The sequence below is a fragment of the Atractosteus spatula genome, chromosome 6 (assembly GCF_055471065.1).
Source record: "Atractosteus spatula isolate fAtrSpa1 chromosome 6, fAtrSpa1.hap1, whole genome shotgun sequence".
Lineage (NCBI taxonomy): Eukaryota > Metazoa > Chordata > Actinopteri > Semionotiformes > Lepisosteidae > Atractosteus > Atractosteus spatula.
In genome coordinates this window covers 18,071,220-18,094,526 of record NC_142711.1, presented here as the reverse complement: position 1 = coordinate 18,094,526, position 23,307 = coordinate 18,071,220, and the positions used below count along the sequence as shown (strand labels likewise).

Genomic DNA, 23,307 nt, shown 5'->3' with positions numbered 1-23,307 from the left:
GAGAAAGAGCAGGAGACTAATTGCACTGTCTGCAAATGAGAGGAGGCCATTTGACCCATCCTGCTTATTAAGCCAGTAGCCATATCGCTCTGCAACTCACAACTTGCAACCCACTGAAGCTCAGCAGCTGTAAGCCTGCTCGGTACCTGGATGGGAGACCTCCTGCGAAAAACTAAGGTTGCAGCTGGAAGAGATGTTAGTGGGGCCAGCAAGGGCACTCACCTTGCTGTCCATGTGGGTCCTAATGCCACAGTATAGTGATGGGGACACTATACTGTAAACAGGCGCTGTCCTTTGGATGAGATGTAAAACCGAGGTCCCGACTCTTTGTGGTCATTAAAAATCCCATGGTGTTTCTTGAAAAGAGCAGGGGTGTAACCCCAGTCTCCTGGCCAAATTTCCCATTGGCCCTTACCAAGTATGGCCTCCTGATAATCCCCATCTATGAACTGGCTTCATTACTCTGCTCTCCTCCCCACTGAGAGCTGGTGTGTGGTGAGTGTACTGGCGCAATATGGCTGCCGTCGCATCATCCAGGTGTGGTGGTGGAGGGGAGTCCCTATTACCTGTAAAGCGCTTTGAGTGGAGTGTCTAGAAAAGCCAATATAAGTGTAAGCAATTATTATTTGTAGCTTTTTGTAGCTGAGCAAATCTTAAACTAATCCTAAACTAATTCCCCTTTGGTTTCTGATTGTGACCCTGTGTCCTTGTTTCACCAATGAGTGTGAAACAGGCCCCTGGGTTCAACCTTTCTCTGCCTGGATCAAACCCCTTCTCAGTCTCAGCCCCACTGTTCCAGTGGAGAATGAGCTGCCTCAACCTGTCCATGGCAGAGGTCAGGGAGTGTCAAACCGAGCTCTGAGAGCAGGACAGTCGGTTACCAGTCGGGACAGCAGTCGGACAGAGACAGTGACTCACCGGCTTGGGGCTGGGAGCTGACCCCGGAGTCCGGGGCTGGGAGAAGCTGAGCTGTACGTTAGCGTACACGACATCACTGTGAGGACCTTAACACAGCGAGAGAGAGGAGACAAGAGGGAATCAATCTGTAATAAACGCACGCAACAGGACAGGAGGCACAGTGAGAGAGAGGAGAAGTAATCACAGGCCAGCGTTCTACCGTCCCTAATTTAGAATATTCCATATTTTTTTAATAATATTGCTGATCAGTGCCGAGAACGTCAGAGTTTAAAGGAATGTTCTACACTGAGGTTCCTAAGAAACAGGACATATCTGGTGTTGAACTGACTAGTGGGGACCGGATACAAGAGATCAAAATTCTCAAGCTTCAGCCCTCAACCCAGGGATTCTTCTGTTTTCAACGGTGAAAACTCAAGCAAAGGACAGAAGTGGACACTGTGTGGAAGAGCATTTAAAACTGTGATCAGGTAGTGCTTCTTTACACAAAGGGTGGTGGGAGTGTGGGACAGTGTTGCTGAGCCAGTCATTGAAGCCGATGTCCTGGCTTCTTCCAAGAAACATCTGGATGAGATCCTCTTATCGATTAGGGATACACTAAAAAATACTGTAGACTCTTACCTTCTTTGTTCTTGTCTCTCAAATGTTTCCAGTAGCACAGTGCAGCAGAAACAACCACCACAATCACAGACAGGACTCCCAGCACAATCGGGACTGTAGGCTCTGTTGAGACTAAAATCACTATTAAAAAAAAAAAACAACAAATTTATGACCCAGCATTGAGTTCATAAATTAAAGCATATAGAGCTTCACCTGTAGATTTAATCAACTTTTCCAGGAAAATTGAAAGACAGCACCACAAACTATAGATCGTAAGAAACAAAACAACTTTTCCTTCATTTTTATAAGATTATTTTCCTGATTATACATTAAAAAGATGAAATCTTTTCAAAGATCACAAACTGCTTAATTCAAATTTTAGAGTAAAAACCTCATTTCGTAAATGAAAAACCTTGTTAAATCACAAAGTAACAAAAACACAATGTTCTTACTAAGTAGCTGCAAAAACTCTTGTCACGTATCTGGACCTGAATCCAAATAATAACCACAGAAAAAAAGAATGAGTGAGAGGGATCTAATGCTCAATGTGAAAGGAGCACTCTGATAGGTGAAACTAGCTGTAATTCAGTGAAATCTGACCATTTAGAGATTTAAGGGAGGTTCATACAGTAGGTGTCCACAGCAAAGAGTTCTATCAGTTTCCTTTTGTCTGACTGTGAATAAAGTGATAAGTGAAACTCTTATCTGATGGGCTCCCACAGCCCATAATAATAATAAGTTAGACATTTAAAAACCCATCATTCAGAATAGATGCCAAAGGGACTATGTGGAATTCAAGCCCACACAGGCCTGTAATGATACAGTGGACAGAAAAGTGGCACTGTCTGACTCTCTTCCTCCTGATGGTTTGAATCTTATTACCTTTTAAAAATAATTAATCTTATTATTATTATCTTACAAATGTGTTAGAAATTACTTTTAAAGCAGGGCAGACTAGTGCAACAAGGTGATCTTAATATGTATAAATTATCATTCAATTTCTATTTGTCTGAATGACCCATTTCAAACAGAGAACAGAGGCACTTCTTTACACAAAGAGTGGTGGGGGTGTGGATCAAGCTGCCCAGCCATGTATGAGATCCTGAGATGAATTATATACTAACAACCAAGGGAGCAGGGAGTGTGAACAGTGGGAGTGTGACTTCAGCAGCTGTGCACTTTGTAACTGTGTCAGTGTTCAGAGCACGCTGGATACACAGTAACACATGCATTGGTTTCCAATTACTGATCATTCTAAGAGAAGTCGCAATGAGGTCAAAAGTGAATAGCCGACTAAGAACATCATGGCATCCACAGCGAGGTCACAACTCCGATAGCATGTCACGATAGGAGTGCGGGCATCACGATCACATCGCGATACCCATTGCGACTGGCCCACCACTGTCATGGCGCCACTCGCGACATTAAGTCCATATATCACAATATGACATACCTCGACAAAACACCCCCGCACCATGTCACGACATGGAGACCGCATATCACGATACGACATACCCCGACAAAAGTGCCCCGCCCCTATGTCGCGACAAAGAGCCCGCATATCGCGATATGACAAACCTCGACAAAAGTGCCCTGATCTCATGTCGCGACATAGAGCCCGCATATCGCGATATGACAAACCCCGACAAAAGTGCCCCGCCCTCATGTCGCGACATAGAGCCCGCATATCGCGATATGAGATACCCCGACAAAAGTGCCCCGCCCTCATGTCGCGACATAGAGCCCGCATATCGCGATATGAAATACCCCGACAAAAGTGCCCCGCCCCTATGTCGTGACATAGAGCCCGCATATCGCGATATGACTTACCCCGACAAAAGTGCCCCGCCCTCATGTCGCGACATAGAGCCCGCATATCGCGATATGACATACCCCGACAAAAGTGCAACGCCATCATGTCGCGACATAGAGCCCGCATATCGCGATATTACTTAACCCGACAAAAGTGCCGAGCCCCAATGTCGCGACATAGAGCCCGCATATCGCGATATGACATACCCGACAAAAGTGCCCCGCCTCCATGTCACGATTTGAAGCCTGCATATCGCGATACGACATACCCCGAAAAAAGTGCCCTGCACTCATGTCACGACATGGAGTCCATATGTTGCGATTGGACATACCCTGACAGGATATGGTGACCCTATGTCGCGACACAAAGTCCATATATCGCTACACGTCCTATCTGGGTATAGCATGTCCGGATATGAGACCTTTGTTGCGACAGCGCTACCAGGGTTGCATGGAAGCAAGGCGCCAGTCGTGATATACACTGCCTCGATATACATGCGATATACATGGGGTCCCTATCATGACATGCTGCGGAGGGTTTGTCGCGATGGTATCCCACAGTTAAACGTTTGGCAACAGCGTGTCACGGTTGGGAAAGAAAAGGAAAACGTGCCTTAGAATCTTAAAACCAAAGATCGTACCATCACGGTGATTTTACATACATTACAACCACAGGTTGTAAATGCATCAGTAAATGCATCGCCCCAAGGGTAATATCGAGTGAGGCGCCATGAGAATAAAAACTGCAAAGGTATTAAAATATTCAGTTCTGAAGATCTTGTTTGATTCTCCGTGATGCTTCTAAACTTGTATGAAACCCACGAAATTAGTACTGTAGCCATTCGCCTGGCGCTGCGGCCGAAGAGCGCCCGGCTGGGGTACTAGGAAAGCCGCTGACCAGCAAAGCTGACCCACTGCAAAACGGGCGTACAGTTTGGTGAGATCGCCCGCATTCTTGTAAATAGTTCCCTGGTTTCACACCCCTTTTATACTTGTACCCAATTGCCACCCTATCGCTGTGGAACTACCTGCTCGCTCACTCTCTCTGCTACCGCAGGGGGCGCGGGGGTGCTGTGCTGCCTGTGCCGAAAAATAAAAGCTCGTGTTTCATTCAACGACTGCATGAATCTCTGTGTCCGTCCGCGAAGACCCCGAAAATTTTACAGTTTTCTATTTTCGATGCCAAAAGACACCTAACTGGGAAACTCGTGACTTCCCACAAGACTTAACACTCAATTGTTATAGTCGCATTACAGTGCCAATTTATCGTACATTTAATTACAAGATAGTGTGCTAATAAAAGCGTCAAATACATACTTTGGATGTATTTTAGCTTTGTAAACGTCGTTCACTTAAACATACTGCAGGGCATTTAGAGGCGATCTGAATAGTTATCTGTAAAATGCACACTCGCATCTATCCGTCAATATTATCTTAATGTTAGTCATGCATTCCAAATCTTGTCATGTGTTTACAGGGGAACTTTTAGAACCTCTTCGTGCTCACCCTCCAAATTACAATGCAATTCTCGATCGGTATAATCAGCAGAATTAGCGGAACCTTATGATACATATTGTCTCTCTCTCACACTCACACAGAGGTTAAGCAACAATTACTTAGGCTGCTGAACTCTACTGTGCCACGGCAGACACACACACAAAAAACAATCAGTACAAGGACTCAAAATCAAAACCACTTCAATAGAACACCTGTTACGATCCCTGCCTCCCGGCAACGAAAGAGGCAGAAGAAGGCGTAGCTTAAGTCCATTAGTCTACGCTTTCACCACCACACCTCCGTCTCATCTTGTATTTAAGCATTAGTCTTTCCCTACCTCCTCGCTCAGTATTGGTTTTCCTTTCGAGCTACTTAGTTGCGCTACGCCTTCTACCTCTTCGTACTGTTCTGGTTCCGACTTTGTTTTCTCCCCTTTTACTACGTTTTTTGGATTATGGCTCGGCTTCGATTGCTCTCTCCCAGTTTGGATCACTGGCTTCCCCTGGACTCTCGGCTCTCTCCTTCGTCTACGGTATTTGGATCACGACTTGTCTCTATCGGCTCCTGCAAGTGGGTTCATTACTTGGTTTCGGTTTCACTGGCCGAATCCGTAACAACACCGAACATGTAATAGCGCAAAACGCCCTCATAGCGACAAAGAGGCTTTACTTTATTTTTATCCATTTTTCAATTACAAAGCAGAGGAAGCAGTCCTTGACATTCAAACACATGTAAAAAGACTATCTGGCGTATTTTAAAAGAAACGCCGTTCTTACTTTAAAAACAACAAAGGAACAGCCTTATACAATGAGGGGTTGCTGCTGGTCCACGAGGCTGCGGGTTTTCCCCTTTTACATTTTGCTAAATCCTCGAGAACTTCTCTTTTGCTACTCCTGAAAAGGCACCTTAAATGTACTTTGGCAGTAACAGGTTCGAAGTTACTGCTGGTATCAACAGATTAACACCGTTAACTTTTGCTTCAGCTGTTATTGAGCTTTCGATGAACCTCTGAGATTCGCTCTTTTTAATTTCGATGTCAGAGAACACCGCCTTCCTTCAAAGGGGATTCAAACCAGCGATTTTAGGCCTTCCAGCGGTTTCCACTACAGTCCTCCGCTCAACCAACCACTCTTCCAATTTCTCTAACTTGCATGCAGGTGTTTTCTACATTTTGTCTTTTAAAATAACATCTAATGTCTTTTACTGCTCCTGTCTGCCAGCAATGGCTTTGATGAAAGACTAATTACTTGTGCGCTTTTCACCTTCTATGTGTCACCATGAAATTCTGTGATGATGTGATAATGTGATCTTCTGCGTGTTCAATCTGTCTGAGTGAGACTAGAGTATCTGTGTGATGCTGATGCTCTGCGGTAGCCGCTGTACATCTGAGCCCTACAAACGGTTCTGTCTGAAAAAAATCTGTTTTTTTTAGTAACCAATATTTTATTACATTATTTTCTATTATTATGTAACCTTATTTTCGTAACCTTAATTTTGTGATTCTTGTGATTTTTGTGAGCTCGCAGAAAAGACATTTCATTGCAAGCAACTACTGCAGCATGCTGTATTGTTGTGCATTTGATAAATAAACTTTGATTTGATTTGAACCAGCGGATGTTTTCAACCTGTGCTTACTGCAGTTTCGTCAGTCGTTGCCAGAAAGTTAAAAGCACACAAGGAATTAGGCTTTAGTCAAAGCTATTGCTGGCAGACAGGAGCAGTAGGACGCAGAGCCTTATCCAACAGCTCTAGATGGTGCTCGGGGAAGCGCTACAGTTGCTTTCGGATACTTTAATATGAAGATGTTCTAGGAATAAAAGCATATCCAATAAACTAACGTGATAACAGCCAGTGCCACCCCTTAGTTATTAGTGTTTGAAGTGGTTTGACATAGTACTTCCAGCCCCCTCTGTGATCCTAGATTGAACTTGATTGTCCACTCTCATTGAAAACCCCACAGTCCTCTTTCTTCTGCTGCTCCTCACTCTGTCCATTACTCTGAACTCATGACTCATCACGCTCGCTCAATCTGCTCCTCAGAAATCACCAGGAACAACACAACCACTAACTTTCCTGCTGTGTGTTCAGGGACACCTCTGTGTACCCAGGCCCTGAGTTCTGACTCCCTGCCTCAGCAGCAGCCTTTCTTCCCTGTTCAGTTGAGTCTCTCTGTGTCCAGTCTCTATGGCCAGGGTGTGGTCACTGACCCTGTCCTCTCTGGACACTCAGGTCTGTCTGTGTCCAGACTCTATGGCCAGGCTGTAGTCACTGAGCCTGTCCTCTCTGGACACGACACATCGCCCCTCAATACTCTCTTTACAGAACCTACTCCTGAGACAGGTTCAGTTGTCTAAGAAGCTAAATGGAAAATAAGAAGACAGTACATTGACAGGCCTGGAAGTCTTTCTTCTACATTGGAAAGGTAAGTAGCCGGAGAAACAAGAGTATATTTATTTATATATATCTGAGTGCCATCCAATTTTCAGAAACATCCAGAACAAAAGAGCAGGGTCCACAGAGGGACAGAGATGTACTGCAAGTACATTTATTTTTTTTCAAGAGCTCACCCTGTTCTGCTGAAACTTGCATTAAAAACGCAGAAATGTGTTTATTTATGCAATCTGCTACAGATCTTCAGTAGCTGAAGATCCTTTGCAATATCCTTTGCAATATTGCAAAGGAAGAGAGAATTCCAGAAGAATGGACAAAAAGCAGTATGGTTACCATCTACAAGGAGAAAGGAGACCCAGTGGAGTGTAAAAACTATAGAGCAGTGGTTCTCAAACTGTGGTACGCGTACCTGCAGTGGTACGTGGCGTGCCGCCAGGTGGTACGCCAAATGACCCTGGAACTGTGTTGTGTGCGCTGAAAAAATCGGGACGGGTTTTCAGATTTTGTATTTTTATACGTGTCGAATACGTAGCCTACGTACTACGATACAGTGCGCGCTAATACTTCAGTGGACACAAGAGATACTCTGTAATTCCATACCACTCTATAGGAATGCCTGCTACGGATGCAAGTGACCAATTGTATTTAAAAAAAGCTACTGTATCCCCAGCAAATAGGGAGAAAGGAGAATGTGCGTGATTTTGGAACAATGCCAACGTTGTAAACACAGGAATGCATAGAAATGCATGCTACGAACGCTGGTAATCTTGTGAGCACAGGAAAGCGTGAAAAATAACAGAAAAATATTTAAGAACTGTTCTAAGTTAATTTGAGAAAAATACACCGAGCGTCTCTGTGTTTCTCTCCCATGCGCATGAAATAAATACTTAAAATAAACACTGAAATAGAAACGGAAACGTGGAAAAATGCAAGCTTGCGGATTGCTAAAGCAGGTAAGCCCCACACTATTATGTGTGGAGAAAAAGCTGCTGAATAGCTCGACCTGCTGCCCCCCCCGAAAGACACAGTCGTTCATAGAATTATTGAAATGAAGGATTATATCAAAAGTACGCTGACAGAGCGTGTTAAGATGAGCAGATGTTTTTCACTGCAATTAGATGAGTCTGTAGTCGATTTGGCCAATTTGCTCGTTTACGTTAGATACGAGTTTGAGGGTGCGTCCCATGAGGACTTTCTGTTCTGTAAGCCACTACCAACAGGAACTACAGGAGAGCACATATTTCAGCTTCTGAATGAATTAATCGAAGAGAATGGCATCGACTCTATAAAATGTCGGAGTTTGTAGAGACGGTGCTAGAGCAATGACAAGCTGACACAGCGGTGTAGTTGCACGAATTAAAGAGGTTGCTCCAGAAATTAATGGTTTCATTGCAACATCCACCGTGAGACCTTTGCCGTCAAGAAAATGCCTGACGATTTAAAATCTGTTAAGACTGTTGTGAATTATGTCAAGGCACGAAAAATTAATTCACATCTGCTTTGCTCGACTAAACAGGCTCACCCCTCTCACTGAAATGGTGCTTTTTTATTTTTATTTGTTGTTGTTTTTTTTTCTATAAAACACTTTGAGAAGCCACATTTTAATATATCAAACAAAGTTTATTATTATAGTATGTATTATATGTATGTGTGAGTGTGTGTGCACGTGCGCTCATGTTGGTCATTGAGAGTTTCTGGGGTTCCTATGAGATGATGACTTGTAGGTGGTACTTGGATGCTTTGGTTGGATTAGGGGTGGTACTTGGTCCAAAATGTTTGAGAACCACTGCTATAGAGGAATAAAACTTCTGGAACATGGATTGAAAATCCTGGAAAAAATTCTGAACAAGAGACTTAGGAAGATAGTCAGGATCCACAACTCACAATTTGGATTCTCAGCAGGGAAAAGCACAACAGATGCCATTTTTGTGATGAGACAGTTACAGGAGAAGACACTAGAGAAAGGGAAAAAGCTGTATGTGGCCTTTCTGGACTTGGAGAAGGCATATGACCGTGTGCCCAGAGAGGTGGTGTATTGGTGCTTGAGGAAGAAAGGAGTACCAGAAAGCATGGTGAAGTTAGTTCAAGCAACTTATAGAGATGCAACTACGAAGGTGGTCACACAACGGGGAGAGACAAAAGAGTTTGAAATCACAGTTGGAGTACTCCAAGGATCAGCACTAAGTCCTTTCCTTTTTATAAACATTATTGACACACTGACAGAGGAGGTAAGAACAGAAGTGCCTTGGGAACTCATCTTTGCTGATGATGTGGCACTGATGGCAGATTCAGAAGTAGAACTACAGGAGAAAGTGTTCAAATGGCAGAGGAGTCTGGAAAAGGGTGGACTGAAAATGAATGCAGAAAAATCTGAAATAATGGTAATGGAGAGAAGAGGAGATACTATGACCAATGTTGAGGAGACAAATGGAGGAAAACTGAAACAGGTTGATGGCTTTAAATACCTTGGAATAAAACTGGTAAAGGGAGGAGAAACACTGGAGGCAGTAAAACAAAGAGTGAAAGCTGGATGGAACAAGTGGAGGGAAATAACTGGAATAATCTGTGACAGGAAAATTCCTAGAAAGTTAAAGTGCAAAATGTACAAGACTGTGATTAGACCTGTACTACTATATGGAGCTGAATGCTTGGAAGTTGGAAAGAGGGAAGAGAACTTGATGAGAAGAACTGAAATGAGGATGTTGAGATGGATTCTGCAGATTTCAATGAAGGAGAAGATCAGAAATGAAGAAATCCGTAGACGATGTAGGGTGGTGGATGTAGTTGAGAAGATGCGAGAGGCGAGGTTACGGTGGTATGGACATATCATGAGGAGGGACGTTGAGGAAGTAACAAAGAGGGTAATGGAATTTGAGGTGGAAGGTAACAGGGGAAGAGGCAGGCCTAGAAAGAGATGGATAGATTGTGTGAGAAAAGATATGGAGGTATGTGAAGTGAGTGAGGAAGATGTGCTCGACAGAGACAAGTGGAGAAGAGCAACCAAAGCAGCTGACCCCAGGACAGTCTGGGACTAAGGCTGTGAAAAAGAAGAAGAAGAAGAAGCTACGGATCTTCAGTGTCCAGTGAAGCTGTAATGACAGAAAGGAAGGAAAAGGAGACTCTTCCCTGACCTGAAGTCGAACCCAGGCCGCGGTGGGGAGAGCACCGAATCCTAACTACTAGACCACCAGGGAAACGGTCGACTCTCTCCCTGTGTGTGAAGAGAAGACAGCGGTAACTGGGATTCGCGCTGGTGATCTTAACAGGACACAGAGAGCGATCGACACGCTTTTACAGTCTGTGTAGCGACAGCAGCGACACTCAGAGCTGCTGTGTGTAAGAAAGAGAAAATAAGATCTGCTTGGAACTAAGATTTGCTTGCATAGCGAGACGGTTTGAGACTCGAAGGTGTTTGAAGGATAATATTTCCGTGGTTTATTCTCGCTTTCAGATTTTAGGAGATCATTCTCTCAGCACCCAGGGAGATGTCTGACAGCGAGTCCGGACGTGTCTGAGAGACCGATCCCCACGGAAAGTGATGCTTTACTGATACAATTGACGCAGGAGCACAAGGGAAGACCCCACATGTGAGAATCCGCCCACAAGTAAACTTAGTTTTCTTCAGGAGCTCACATGCTGCTGATGATATTGGCGTGTAAAACAGATTGTCTTCTTGTATTTAGATACAAGGACTCGAGTTAAACGGTCCTTTTCTCTCTCTCGAGAAAGTCCGTTCCAAACAGGAATCTTGTGTTATTGAGTCGAACGTAGCATGTAGAAGAAGGAGCTGGACTTCTTGATGACCACTTACCTGTTCGTCTGCCGCCAGTTGTGACCCAGTTATGAAACGATGTACTCCCTTTAGCTGCCTCCCTAAATTCTTTCTCTTTTTTTTTCTGAAGACCTGCTCTCCTGTTTCTGTGATTGAACCATATTTATACAACAAAGAATATGCATGGCAGCTGTACAGGTATATATCAAATACAAAACGACTGGCTTGTCTACTCATTTAACTAAACCGTCTGAAGGAAATCTCAAATCTAGCTAGGTAAGTAGCAGACAATAACGTGGCGAGTTCGTCGGTTTGCAAACTTGGAATGGATGAATGAAAATAGTCTTTCTTAAACACAAGAAAGGTGTAGTAGCCTCCGTTGCTTATCGCTGCTTTTTTTCCTGCTTTTTACAACGAACAGGAGGCGGGCACTTTTGCTCGGGTGAGATCAATTAGGTCAAAGATGTTTTTTTCTAACGGGAGATCCGTGCTAAATACAGAAGCAGAATCGTCGAGTGACGAAAATAATCAAATTGGTTGGACTTTTTTTTCAACAAGCAGAAAAGGGCACTTGAGCCAATAAGGGCAAAGGCTCGGGCCACTGTAGCCCCCCGCTCCGCACGTCCCTGCTGCTGGGAGCCGGACTGAGCTCATACTCGCTCCCTGTGCTGAAACAGACTTAGAGCTTCCCCGAGCACCGTCTAGAGTTGCTGGATTGGGCTCTGTGTCCTTCTGCTGCTACTTAATGTTTCGGTTCCATGGTGTAATGGTTAGCACTCTGGACTCTGAATCCAGCGATCCGAGTTCAAATCTCGGTGGGACCTGTCTTTTCAGCTCGCTCTTACTACTCGGTGAGCATTTTGTTAATCTTACATGTGTACTTCAAACCTTTCATGTATCCTTAGGTTAACAGCGATCACTTCCTGAACTTAAGTACGAGATTTTCCTCCTTATTTCGGCTTTGTTTGCTTTATTACAGGTGTGTTTTTACGATACCAGAGTCAGGTTCAGGTTCTGTGCTGGCTGAAGGAAGCTCCTTCCCGCCTCTCTGATCTGCTCGCCCAATAAAGTCTGCTTTACCACTAAAAGAGAGAAGCAGAGCCTGGGAAATGACAGCTTTATGGTGTTTTTGGAAGAAACCGGTTTTTCTTTGAATTGGAAATCAAGCGGAATTTCAACGTCTTGGAGAGGCACACATTTTTGGTTGTTGGTGAGTGAGACGTATCCCTGTCCAGCACTGCGCTGCGCTGCCCTGGTCTGGGAGTAGGAAGTGGTCTATAAACACCAGCAACACAGCAACTTATCTTAACCCATCTCCAGCTTTTCTAACTTGTTTTCTACATTTTGTCTTTTAAAATAACATCTCTGAACATCTTTTACTGCTCCTGTCTGCCAGCAATGACTTTACAGCTGTCACAGCTTCCAGACTTTAGTTCTCTCTTTTATTAGTCTAAACTTAGGCCATGTTATTGTTGTTTCACTCAGTTGAGCAGTTTGAAATAGTTTTTCCTTACTCTGCTTCTCTCTTTCAGCAGAAAAGCAAACCGTATTGGGCGAGCAGATCAGATTTGGAAAAGAGCTGCTTTCATCAAGCAAATTATCTGAACTCGACTCTGGATCCTCAATCATACACTGCTCAGATCCCACCAAGACTTAAACGCGGATCGCAGGATTCAAAGCCCCGAAGGCTAACCATTACACCATGGAACCGAGAGTTGAAAAGCTAACCTCCAGATCCCCGCTCTGATCTTCTGCATGTTAAACCCGTCTGAGTGAGACTATTGTCTGTGACGTCGATGCTCTGCTGTAGCCGCTGTGCATCTCAGCGCTACAATCGGTTCCGTCCGCTTTCAGTCTCACAGACACGTCCGCCCTCCCGCTTAACAATCACCGATCAATAACCATCGGGCTCCAGACACTCCGCTCTGCGCTCTGGGACACGCTTTTACAGTCTGTGTAGCGACAGCAGCGACACTGAGAACTGTTGTGTGTAAGAAAGACAAAATAAGATCTGCTTGGAACTAAGATTTGTTTGCATAGTGAGACGGTTTGAGACTCGAAGGTGTTTGAAGGATTATTTTTCCGTGGTTTATTTTCGCTTTCAGATTTTAGGAGATCGTTCTCTCAGCACTGCAGGGTGATGGTGGAGAGCGAGTTCAGACGTGTCTGAAAGACGGAAAGTGACGCTTTATTGATACAATTGACGCAGGAGCATAAGGGAAGACTCCACATGTGAGAATCCGCCCACAAGTAAACTTAGTTTTCTTCATCAGCTCACATGCTGCTGATTAAACGACATTAAACTCCCAGCACGACACTTGGCAGCAGGGAGCGCTGCGATTGGAGAAAACTATCAAGAATGAGAGCGGATGCTGTGATTGGATCATTCTCGGTGGCGATACGGGCCTTGATTAGCTAAGGCTACTAACAATGAACAGAAGGCAATATGCTAGAGAGAAGCCCGATGTGTTTAAAAGAAAGACAAGCCAGACAGGAGTCGAACTTACAATCTTCTGATTCGTAGTCAGACGCGTTATCCATTGCGCCACTGGCCCCGCTGATACAGCTGCACCGCACCACTGTGAGCTCCGCGCCGCTACTAGTACGGCATCGCCCCGCTCCAACTTTTCTAACTTGGATACACGCGTTTTCTACATTTTGTCTTTTAAAATAACATCTCCTAATATCTTTTACTGCTCCTGTCTGCCAGCAATGACTTTGACGAAAGACTAATTACTTGTGCGCTTGTGTCACGTTCAAATTCCTCTTGATTTCGACATCAAAGAAACGCCGTTTTCTTCCAAAACATCATACAGCTGTCATAGCTTCCAGACTTTAGATGCCAGGGTTACACCCCTACTCTTTTCAAGAAAAGCCCTGCGTTTTTTTGATGACCACAGAGAGTCAGGACCTCGGTTTTACGTCTCATCCGAAGGACGGCGCCTGTTTACAGTATAGGGTCTCCATCACTATACTGGGGTATTAGGACCCACATGGACCGCAGGGTGAGCACACCTTGCTGGCCCCACTAACACCTCTTCCAGCAGCAGCCTTAGTTTTTCCCAGGAGGTCTCCCATCCAGGTATTGACCAGGCTCACAGCTGCTGAGCTTCAGTGGGTTACCAGTAGGCTAGATAATTACACTATGCTAACTAATCAATGTCCCACGTGTGCTTCCTAGGCCACAATTGCAGGATGGAGGATCTTATCGATTTCCTCAGGGAGAGGGACATTCCAGAGTCCACTATCGAAAAAATGAAGGAAGAAAAGGTAGTTAACAGAATGTGTTCATGTCTATTATAACTAACTCCCACTGACCTACTGTAGATATTAACAGCACTTTCAGTACTGTGAAAAGTCAGAGACTACCCTTTCGTTTATTTAATTTCCAGTCAAAACAGTCATTAAGTGATATTACTTGATTTTTCAATGTCAGAAATTCTTCCAGGAAACATATATTTAACAGAAAATTACACAAAAGCATCCACAACTAAATATAATGTCAGATCTTTAATTGATTAGTGTGTCCACCCTTTGCCTTTATTACAGCTTCCATTGTTTACAGGAGACTTTCTTTGCTTTAAAAATATCATTACACTGCCAGGCACATTCAAGTATATCTTAACACCAGACATAAAAAGTAATAATTATGGCCTACAAATTAACCGACTGATTATTGCAACATACTCCTTTTTCCAAAACCTTACTTCGAAATGCGATTGAAATGACCAGGAACACCGCACGAATTTGGGCTGAATCTGTGAGAAAAGAAATGCTTTTCGTCCCTTCGATAGCTCAGTTGGTAGAGCGGCAGACTATAGTGGAAACCGCTGGGAATCCTTAGGTCGAATCCGGCTCGAAAGAAGGCATTGTTTTATTGTTCTCTGACATCGAAAATTAAAAATAGCGAATATCAGAGTTTGATCGAAAGCTCAATAAAGGCTGAAGCAAAAGTTATCCGTGTTTATTGTCCTCACGTGTGAATGTCCTGTTTTTACCGTTAAAAACTCGTCACACGTCCTGACAGAGAGCTGCAGTCAGTGACTGGTAATCACAGACTCTATCAAACAGCCGAAGACATTGAGCGCTTGTCGGGGATGTAGCTCAGTGGTAGAGCGCATGCTTTGCATGTATGAGGCCCCGGGTTCAATCCCCGGCATCTCCAAAAAGGTTTTTTGTTAAATATGATATCTACTCTTCCTACACTAGTTAAGACGCACGCTGTAGGCAGTTGTTTTTTCACGTTGCGATCCAACGACACGCTTTTACAATCTGAGTAGCGACAGCAGCGACACTGAGAGCTGCTGTGTGTAAGAAAGTGAAAATAAGATCTGTTTGGTACAAAGACTTTGTTTTGCATATTGAGACTCGAAGGTGTTTGAGGGATTATTTTTCCGTGGTTTATTTTCGCTTTCAGATTTTAGGAGCTCGTCCTCTCAGCACCGCAGGGTGATGGTTGACAGCGAGTCCGGACGTGTCTGAGAGACCGATCCCCACGGAAAGTGACGCTTTACTGATACAATTGACGCAGGAGCACAAGGGAAGACCCCACATGTGAGAATCCGCCCACAAGTAAACTTAGTTTTCTTCATGAGCTCACATGCTGCTGATGATATTTGTGTATAAAACAGAGTTTTTTCTTGTATTTAGATACAAGGACTCGAGTCAAACGGTCCTTTTCTGCCTCTCGGGTGAGCCCGTTCCAAACCGAGCTCTCCAGTGTGAGTTTTTAGTGAGATGGAAGCAGCGTATCGGACCAACAGTAACAATCCTGTGAAGCTGCTGGTCAGTCCGACAGTAACCGAGGCGGACTGAGCTCATACTCGCTCCCTGTGCTGAAACAGACTAAGCGCTTCCCCGAGCACCGTCTAGAGCTGCTGGATAGGGCTCTGTGTCCGTCCACCAGAGTCTTGCGATAAACTGCATTCGTAATCCATTGTTATTAAAATAACAATATTTTGCGTTGCTTTGTGAAGGTTTAAAAGAAACCACGGTTTTATGCGCCAGCCGGGAATCGAACCCGGGTCGCAAGAATGGGAATCTTGCATGATACCACTACACCACTGGCGCACCTGAACAGTGGGTTTCAACGCAACTACTTGAGCGCTCTTTCCTCTCACAAATGACTCAGAGCGCAGGAGCGGAGTGTCTGGAGCCCGATTGGTATTGATCGGTGATTGTTAAGCGGGAGTGCGGACGTGTCTGTGAGACTGAAAGCGGACGGAACCGTTTGTGGGGCTCAGATGCACACCGGCTACAGCGGAGCATCGACGTCACACAGACACCGGAGTCTCACGGAGGCATGTTGAACACGCAGATGATCATAGTGGGAACCTGTAGGTTATACGCTTATGTCTTGGTTCTATGGTGTAATGGTTAGCACTCTGGCCTCTGAATCCAGCGATCCGAGTTCACACGTGCTGTGACTTTTATTTTCGTTTTAAAAAACTGTAAACAAATTACTTCCGGAACAAAACAGCAGCATACGTAGATTAGAGACTGCCACACGAATGTATTTTTATTCACGTTCTTACCCTGTTCTCGTGAAATCTGCGTGAAAAACACAGAAACAAATTCATTCATTCACTCTGTTACAAAGGTTTCAACAGGATTAAAATATTAGGTGCATTTTGTTCAAGTTCATTGCTCCTAAGCGGATTTAAACACGAAGACCATTCCCTGACCGGGAATCGAACCCGGGCCGCGGCGGTGAGAGCGCCGAATCCTAACCACTAGACCACCAGGGAGACGGAGGGGTCTCTCACTGTGTGTGAAGAGAAGACAGCGGTAACTTGGATTACCGCGGTCGCTTTAATAATTTTCGGGGTCGGCGCGGACGGACACAGAGATTCATACAGTTGTTGAATGAAACACGTGCTTTTATTTTTCGGCACAGGCAGCACAGCACCCCCGCGCCCCTGCGCTAGCAGTGAGAGTGAGCGAGCAGGTAGTTCCACAGCGATAGGGTGGCAATTGGGTACAAGTATAAAAGGGGTGCGAAACCAGGGTACTATTTACAAGAATGCGGGCGATCTCACCAAACTGTACGCCCGTTTTGCAGTGGGTCAGCTTTGCTGGTCAGCGGCTTTCCTAGTACCCCAGCCGGGCGCTCTTCGGCCGCAGCGCCAGGCGAATGGCTACAGTACTAATTTCGTGGGTTTCATACAAGTTTAGAAGCATCATGAAGAATCAAAGATCTTCAGAACTGAATATTTTAATACCTTTGCAGTTTTTATTCTCATGGCGCCTCACTCGATATTACACTTTGGGCGATGCATTTATTGATACATTTACAACCTGTGTGTGTAATGTATGTAAAATCACCGTGATTGTAAGATCTGTGGTTTTACTTTTCTAAGGCACGTTTTCCTTTTCTTTCCCTACCGTGACACGCTGTTGCCAAACGCTTAACTGTGGGATACCATCGCGACAAGCCCTCCGCAGCATGTCATGATAGGGACCCAATGTATATCGCATGTATATCGAGGCAGTGTATATCACGACTGGCGCCTTGCTTACATGCAACCCTGGTAGCGCTGTCGCAACAAAGGTCTTATATCCGGACATGATATACCCAGATAGGACGTGTAGCATATATGGACTTTGTGTCGCGACATGGGGTCAGCATATCCTGTCAGGGTATGTCCTATCTCAACATATGAACTCCATGTCGCGACATGAGGGCTGGGCACTTTTTTCGGGGTATGTCATATCGTGATATGTGGGCTTTATGTCGCGACATGGGGGCGGGGCACTTTTGTCGGGGTATGTCATATCGCGATATGCGGGCTCTATGTGGCGACATAGGGGCGGGGCACTTTTGTTGGGGTTAGTCATATCGCGATATGCGGGCTCCATGTCGTGACATGGTGCGGGGGTGTTTTGTCGAGGTATGTCATATAGTGATATATGGACTTAATGTCGCGAGTGGCGCCATGACAGTGGTGGGCCAGTCGCAATGGGTATCGCGATGTGATCGTGATGCCCGCACTCCTATTGTGACATGCTATCGGAGTCGTGACCTCGCTGTAGATGCCATGACGTTCTTTGTCTGCTATTCACTTTTGACCTCATTGCGACTTCTCTTAGAATGATCAGTAATTAGAAACCAATGCATGTGTTACTGTGTATCCAGCGTGCTCATACAGCACACACAGTACACACGGAACTATACGGCAATCTGCATAGTGTACGAAGTAAATTATTTTCACAGTAATTAATTTATTTACTATATTTTTTACTATATTTATTATACACGTATAAATAAATTTCTGCGAAAATAATTTACTTCGTCCATTATGCAGATTGCCATATAGTTGCGGCACACACGATATATACAGTAAAAAGCCTCAGGCAATGTGTTAGATGTGTTTTCGACGTTATATATGCGTTTATTAATGTCGTCGATTTTACGGTTGCAATTCAACTTTGATTATACGTCGCGGCGACGTATATATACGTATAGCCGTATTTTTGCCGTGATATATACGTATATTTGACGAATCACTGCCCACTGGGTAAGGATTACATTTGAGTTAATTCCCCTCCTTGCCCTGTTCTTTTCTGTGAGCAGATGTTGGTAAGTGTAAAAAAATACTTTTAGTAAAATGTTATTGGCAAAGGGTTTCCTGAAGTGAGTTTAGCAAGTTTTTTATTTACTGTTATTTTTTTAGTCTCGGGTGTTTTTTATTTGTAATCGTGTGCTGAAGATCGCGACAGAAAGAAAAGTGTTCAGTTCCACTTCTGGTAAGAGTGCTCTCATATTACTACCAAAGCTATGCGCACCCGTGAAGTCAAATGACGGAGAAACGCTTTAAACAAGACTACAGAAACGAGTTAGAAACCTGACGTCAAACTGAGATACAAATGGACAGGATCACTGCATTGGCCTAAAAGTGTGAGAAAAGATAGCCTACAGTCCCTTCAGTAACTGAGTTGGTAAAGCGGTGGACTGTAGTAGAAACTTCTAGCAATCCTTAGGTTGCTGGTTTGTTTCCGGCTCGAAGGAAGTTGTTATTTTATTGTTCTCTGAATTAGAGAACTAAAAATAGCGAATATCAGAGGTTGATCGAAAGCTCAATAAAGGCTGAAGCAAAAGTTACCGGTGTTAATTGTCCTCACGTGTGATTGTCCTGTTTTTACCGTTTAAAACTCGTCACACTTCCTGACACAGAGCTGCAGTCTCTTACACAGTGAGAGCACCAACCATCTTCCTTGTGGTCTAGTGTTTAGGATTCGGCACTCTCACCACCGCGGCCTGGGTTCGATTCCCAGTCAGGAAAGAGTCATCTTATTCTCCCTTTCTGTCCATTACTGCCTCACTGGAAACTCAAGATGAACAAGATGCGCCTCATATTTTCATTCAGTAGAAACATCCGTAGCAGATTGCATGAATAAACACATTTCTGTGTCTTAATGCAAGTTTCTGCAGGACAGGGTGAGCTCTTGTATAAAAGTAAATGTACTTGCAGTACATCTCTGTCCCTCTGTGGACCCTGCTCTTTTGTTCTGGATGTTTCTGAAAATTGGATGGCACTTTGATATATATATAAATTCCATGTGAGGGCAAGGGCAAGCAACCATAGTTCTGTAAAAAACATGCTCCATGTGCAGAGAACAATGCCTAAGAGTGTGTGCAGGGCCGAATTAGGCCAACACTAATAAATAAAGTGTTTATTAAATAAATAATTAAAATAAAGTAAAATATTGGCTACACTTGAGAAACAGTAACCAGCTCTCCTTCTGCCACAAGGCCCTGCTGAGCAAGGAGCTGAGTCCAGAGAAGAGCCCCCTCAGCCAGCAGGTTCTGAAGCTCACTGACACCAGCCGGCCTTAGGACAGCACTGCTTAATCAGCATGAACCATAATCAACCAAATCACAACACAAGCGAAACAAGACTACCTCAACCACTGGGACACACACACATAAACACAACACAGACTTGAACATCAACACACACAAGCTGAGTATCTGACTAAGGTAATAGACAGGTACCAAAAACAGACCCAGATGAAGTATAGGCCCAGTGTCACAGGACAGGCACAGTGACCACAACCTATACATAGACATCACTCCGTGAGAAGCAGGACCCCCTGTGTTCTGAGGTCAAGAAACCTGAGCGAGCGGGCAGCTCGCTGCACTATTTGATCTGATCCTCATAGCCGGACACGGGGCGGTATTGGAATTAACTCACGAAATGTTTGTCTCCAGACACTCGCTGTAAAGTGTTGCAATTTCTATTAAGAGTGCTCTCAAATTACTAAAAAATTACGTGTACCCGTGAAGTCAAATGACAGAGAAACGCTTGAAACAAGACTGCAGAAACAAGTTAAAAACCTAATGTCGAACTGAAACTGAAATGACCAGGAACACCGCGCGTATTTGGGCTGAACATGTGAGAAGAAAACTGCTTGCTGTCCCTTCGATAGCTCAGTTGATAGAGCAGAGAAGTGTAGTAGAAACTGCTGGGAATCCTTAGGTTGCTGGTTTGAATCTGGCTTGAAGAAAGGTGTTTTATTGTTCTCTGAAATAGAAAACTAAAAATAGCGAATATCAGAGGTTGATCGAAAGCTCAATAAAGGCTGAAGCAAAAGTTACTGGTGTTAATTGTCCTCACCTGTGATTGTCCTGTTTTTACCGTTAAAAACTCAACACACTTCCTGACAGAGAGCTGCAGTCAGTGACTGGCAACCCCTCATTGTATAAGGCTGTTTAGTTGCTGTGGGAGGTTGTGTATACTGTGCATGAGCTTCTTTGGTGTCATAAGCAATCAAACACATCAGCTCTATGAGTTGAAGATCCAGGTTCAAGTCCTGGCAGCAGTAAAACTGTGTTTGGAATGGTTTCAGTGATGTGTATTTGTACATCATTTTTAGAAATGTGTTTTAAAGGGAGCTTAATGGAGAACCTGAGAATTTGTATTTCTTATAACTTAAATGACAACTCAGAAATAAACCTCTTCTGTGTTGTGGCTGAAAGGTGGAGGTTTTACATCCCATGGCCAAGATGTGGAAGCAACCTCTCTTACTTCATACGGATATACATCCACACGGAGGTCAGTATCTTGCAGACTAGTTAATATATTATTTGGAGATCGTCTCAGCTTTGAGCTCAATTGCAACAAAAAAACTTGTGGAACAAAATTGGAGACCAAAGTCCACCTTCTGTAAGTTTATCAATAAGCAGTAGCCTGATTTTTTTTAAATTGACCTGTGAAATCTATTTTTCTTTTCAACATTTCTTTATTATGTTGGTGTAAAAAGTCAGTGAGATAAATTGCACAAGTAATCCCTAACAGTATTAAAATAGGAATGATTAACAGCGCTTTATTAAGGCTTTTAAATAACACCATTGTTTATGCGCCAGCCGGGAATCAAACCCGGGTCGTAAGAATGGGAATCTTGCATGACACCACTACACCACTGGCACTCCAGAAAAAGAAATTTCCACGCGACTACTTAAGCGCTCTTTCATCTCCCAAACGACCCAGCGCGCAGGAGCGGAGTATCTGGAGCCCGATAGTTATTGATCGGTGATTGTTAAGCGGGAGGGCGGACGTGTGTGTGAGACTGAAAGCGGACGGAACCGATTGTAGCGCTGAGATGCACAGCGGCTACAGCAGAGCATCGACGTCACAGATACTGTAGTCTCACTCAGACAGGTTTAACATGCAGAAGATCAGAGCGGGGAGCTGTAGACTAACATTGCAGCTATTGGTTCCATGGTATAATGGTGAACACTCTAGACTTTGACTCCAGCGATCTGAGTTCAAATCTCGGTGGAACCTAAGTTGACTATGTTTTAGGATCCAGAGTCGAGTTCAGATAATTTGCTTGATGAAAGCAGCTCTTTTCCGAATCTGATCTGCTCGCCCAACACGGTTTGCTTTCCTGCTGAAAGAGAGAAGCAGAGTAAGGAAAAAGGATTTCAAACTGCTCAACTGAGTGAAACAACAATAACATGGCCTAAGTTAACACTAATAAAAGAGAGGACTAAAGTCTGGAAGCTGTGACAGCTGTATGATGTTTTGGAAGAAAACGATGTTTCTTTGATGTCGAAATCAAGAGGAATTTGAACGTGACACAAGCACACAAGTAATTAGTCTTTTGTCAAAGTCATTGCTGGCAGACAGGAGCAGTAAAAGATGTTCAGAGATGTTATTTTAAAAGACAAAATGTAGAAAACAAGTTAGAAAAGTTGGAGATGAGTTAAGATATGTTGCTGTGTTGCTGGTGTTTATAGACGACTTCCTACTCCCAGACCAGGACAGCGCAGCGCAGTGCTGGACAGGGATATGTCTCACTCACCAACAACCAAAAATGTGTGCCTCTCCAAGACGGTGAAATTCCGCTTGATTTCCAATTCAAAGAAAAACCGGTTTCTTCCAAAAACACCATAAAGCTGTCATTTCCCAGGCTCTGCTTCTCTCTTTTAGTGGTAAAGCAGACTTTATTGGGCGAGCAGATCAGAGAGGCGGGAAGGAGCTTCCTTCATCCAGCACAGAACCTGAACCTGACTCTGGTATCGTAAAAACACACCTGTAATAAAGCAAACAAAGCCGAAATAAGGAGGAAAATCTCGTACTTAAGTTCAGGAAGTGATCGCTGCTAACCTAACGATACATGAAAGGTTTGAAGTACACATGTAAGATTAACAAAATGCTCACCGAGTAGTAAGAGCGAGCTGAAAAGACAGGCCCCACCGAGATTTAAACTCGGAACGATGGATTCAGAGTCCAGAGTGCTAACCATTACACCATGGAACCACTACGTTGAGGAGCAGCAGTAGGACACAGACCCCTATCCAGCAGCTCTTGACGGTGCTCGGGGAAGCGCTAAGTCTGTTTCAGCACAGGGAGCGAGTATGAGCTCATTCCGGCTCCCAGCAGTAGGGACGTGCGGTGCAGGGGGAGCTACAGTGGCCCGCGCCCCCGCCCCTTTGCCCTTATTGGCCCGAGTGCCCTTTTCTGCTTGTCGATAAAAAAGTCCAACCAATTTGATTTTTTTCGTCACTCGACGATTCTGCTTCTGTATTTAGCACGGATCTCCCGTTAGAAAAAAACATCTTTGACCTAATTGATCTCACCCGAGCAAAAGTGTCCGCCTCCTGATCGTTGTAAAAAGCAGGAAAAAAAGCAGCGATAAGCAACGGAGGCTACTACACCTTTCTTGTGTTTAAGAAAGACTATTTTCATTTATCCATTCCAAGTTTGCAAACCGACGAACTCGCCACGTTATTGTCTGCTACTTACCTAGCTGGATTTGAGATTTCCTTCAGACGGTTTAGTTAAATGAGTAGACAAGCCAGTCGTTTTGTATTT

General features: G+C 44.2%; 4 non-coding genes across 4 annotated transcripts; 2 read left to right on the top strand and 2 right to left on the bottom strand.

Annotated features, from left to right (window-relative positions):
• The first annotated feature begins 11,739 nt into the window (after positions 1-11,739).
• trnaq-cug (transfer RNA glutamine (anticodon CUG)) lies at positions 11,740-11,811 on the top strand. The gene has a single exon. It is a non-coding gene; the product is annotated as a tRNA-Gln (tRNA).
• A 3,269-nt stretch (positions 11,812-15,080) lies between these two features.
• Positions 15,081-15,152, top strand: trnaa-ugc (transfer RNA alanine (anticodon UGC)). Its single transcript has one exon. It is a non-coding gene; the product is annotated as a tRNA-Ala (tRNA).
• Positions 15,153-15,986: 834 nt separating this feature from the next.
• trnag-ccc (transfer RNA glycine (anticodon CCC)) lies at positions 15,987-16,057 on the bottom strand. The gene has a single exon. It is a non-coding gene; the product is annotated as a tRNA-Gly (tRNA).
• A 605-nt stretch (positions 16,058-16,662) lies between these two features.
• On the bottom strand, positions 16,663-16,734 carry trnae-cuc (transfer RNA glutamic acid (anticodon CUC)). Its single transcript has one exon. It is a non-coding gene; the product is annotated as a tRNA-Glu (tRNA).
• Positions 16,735-23,307: the final 6,573 nt, after the last annotated feature.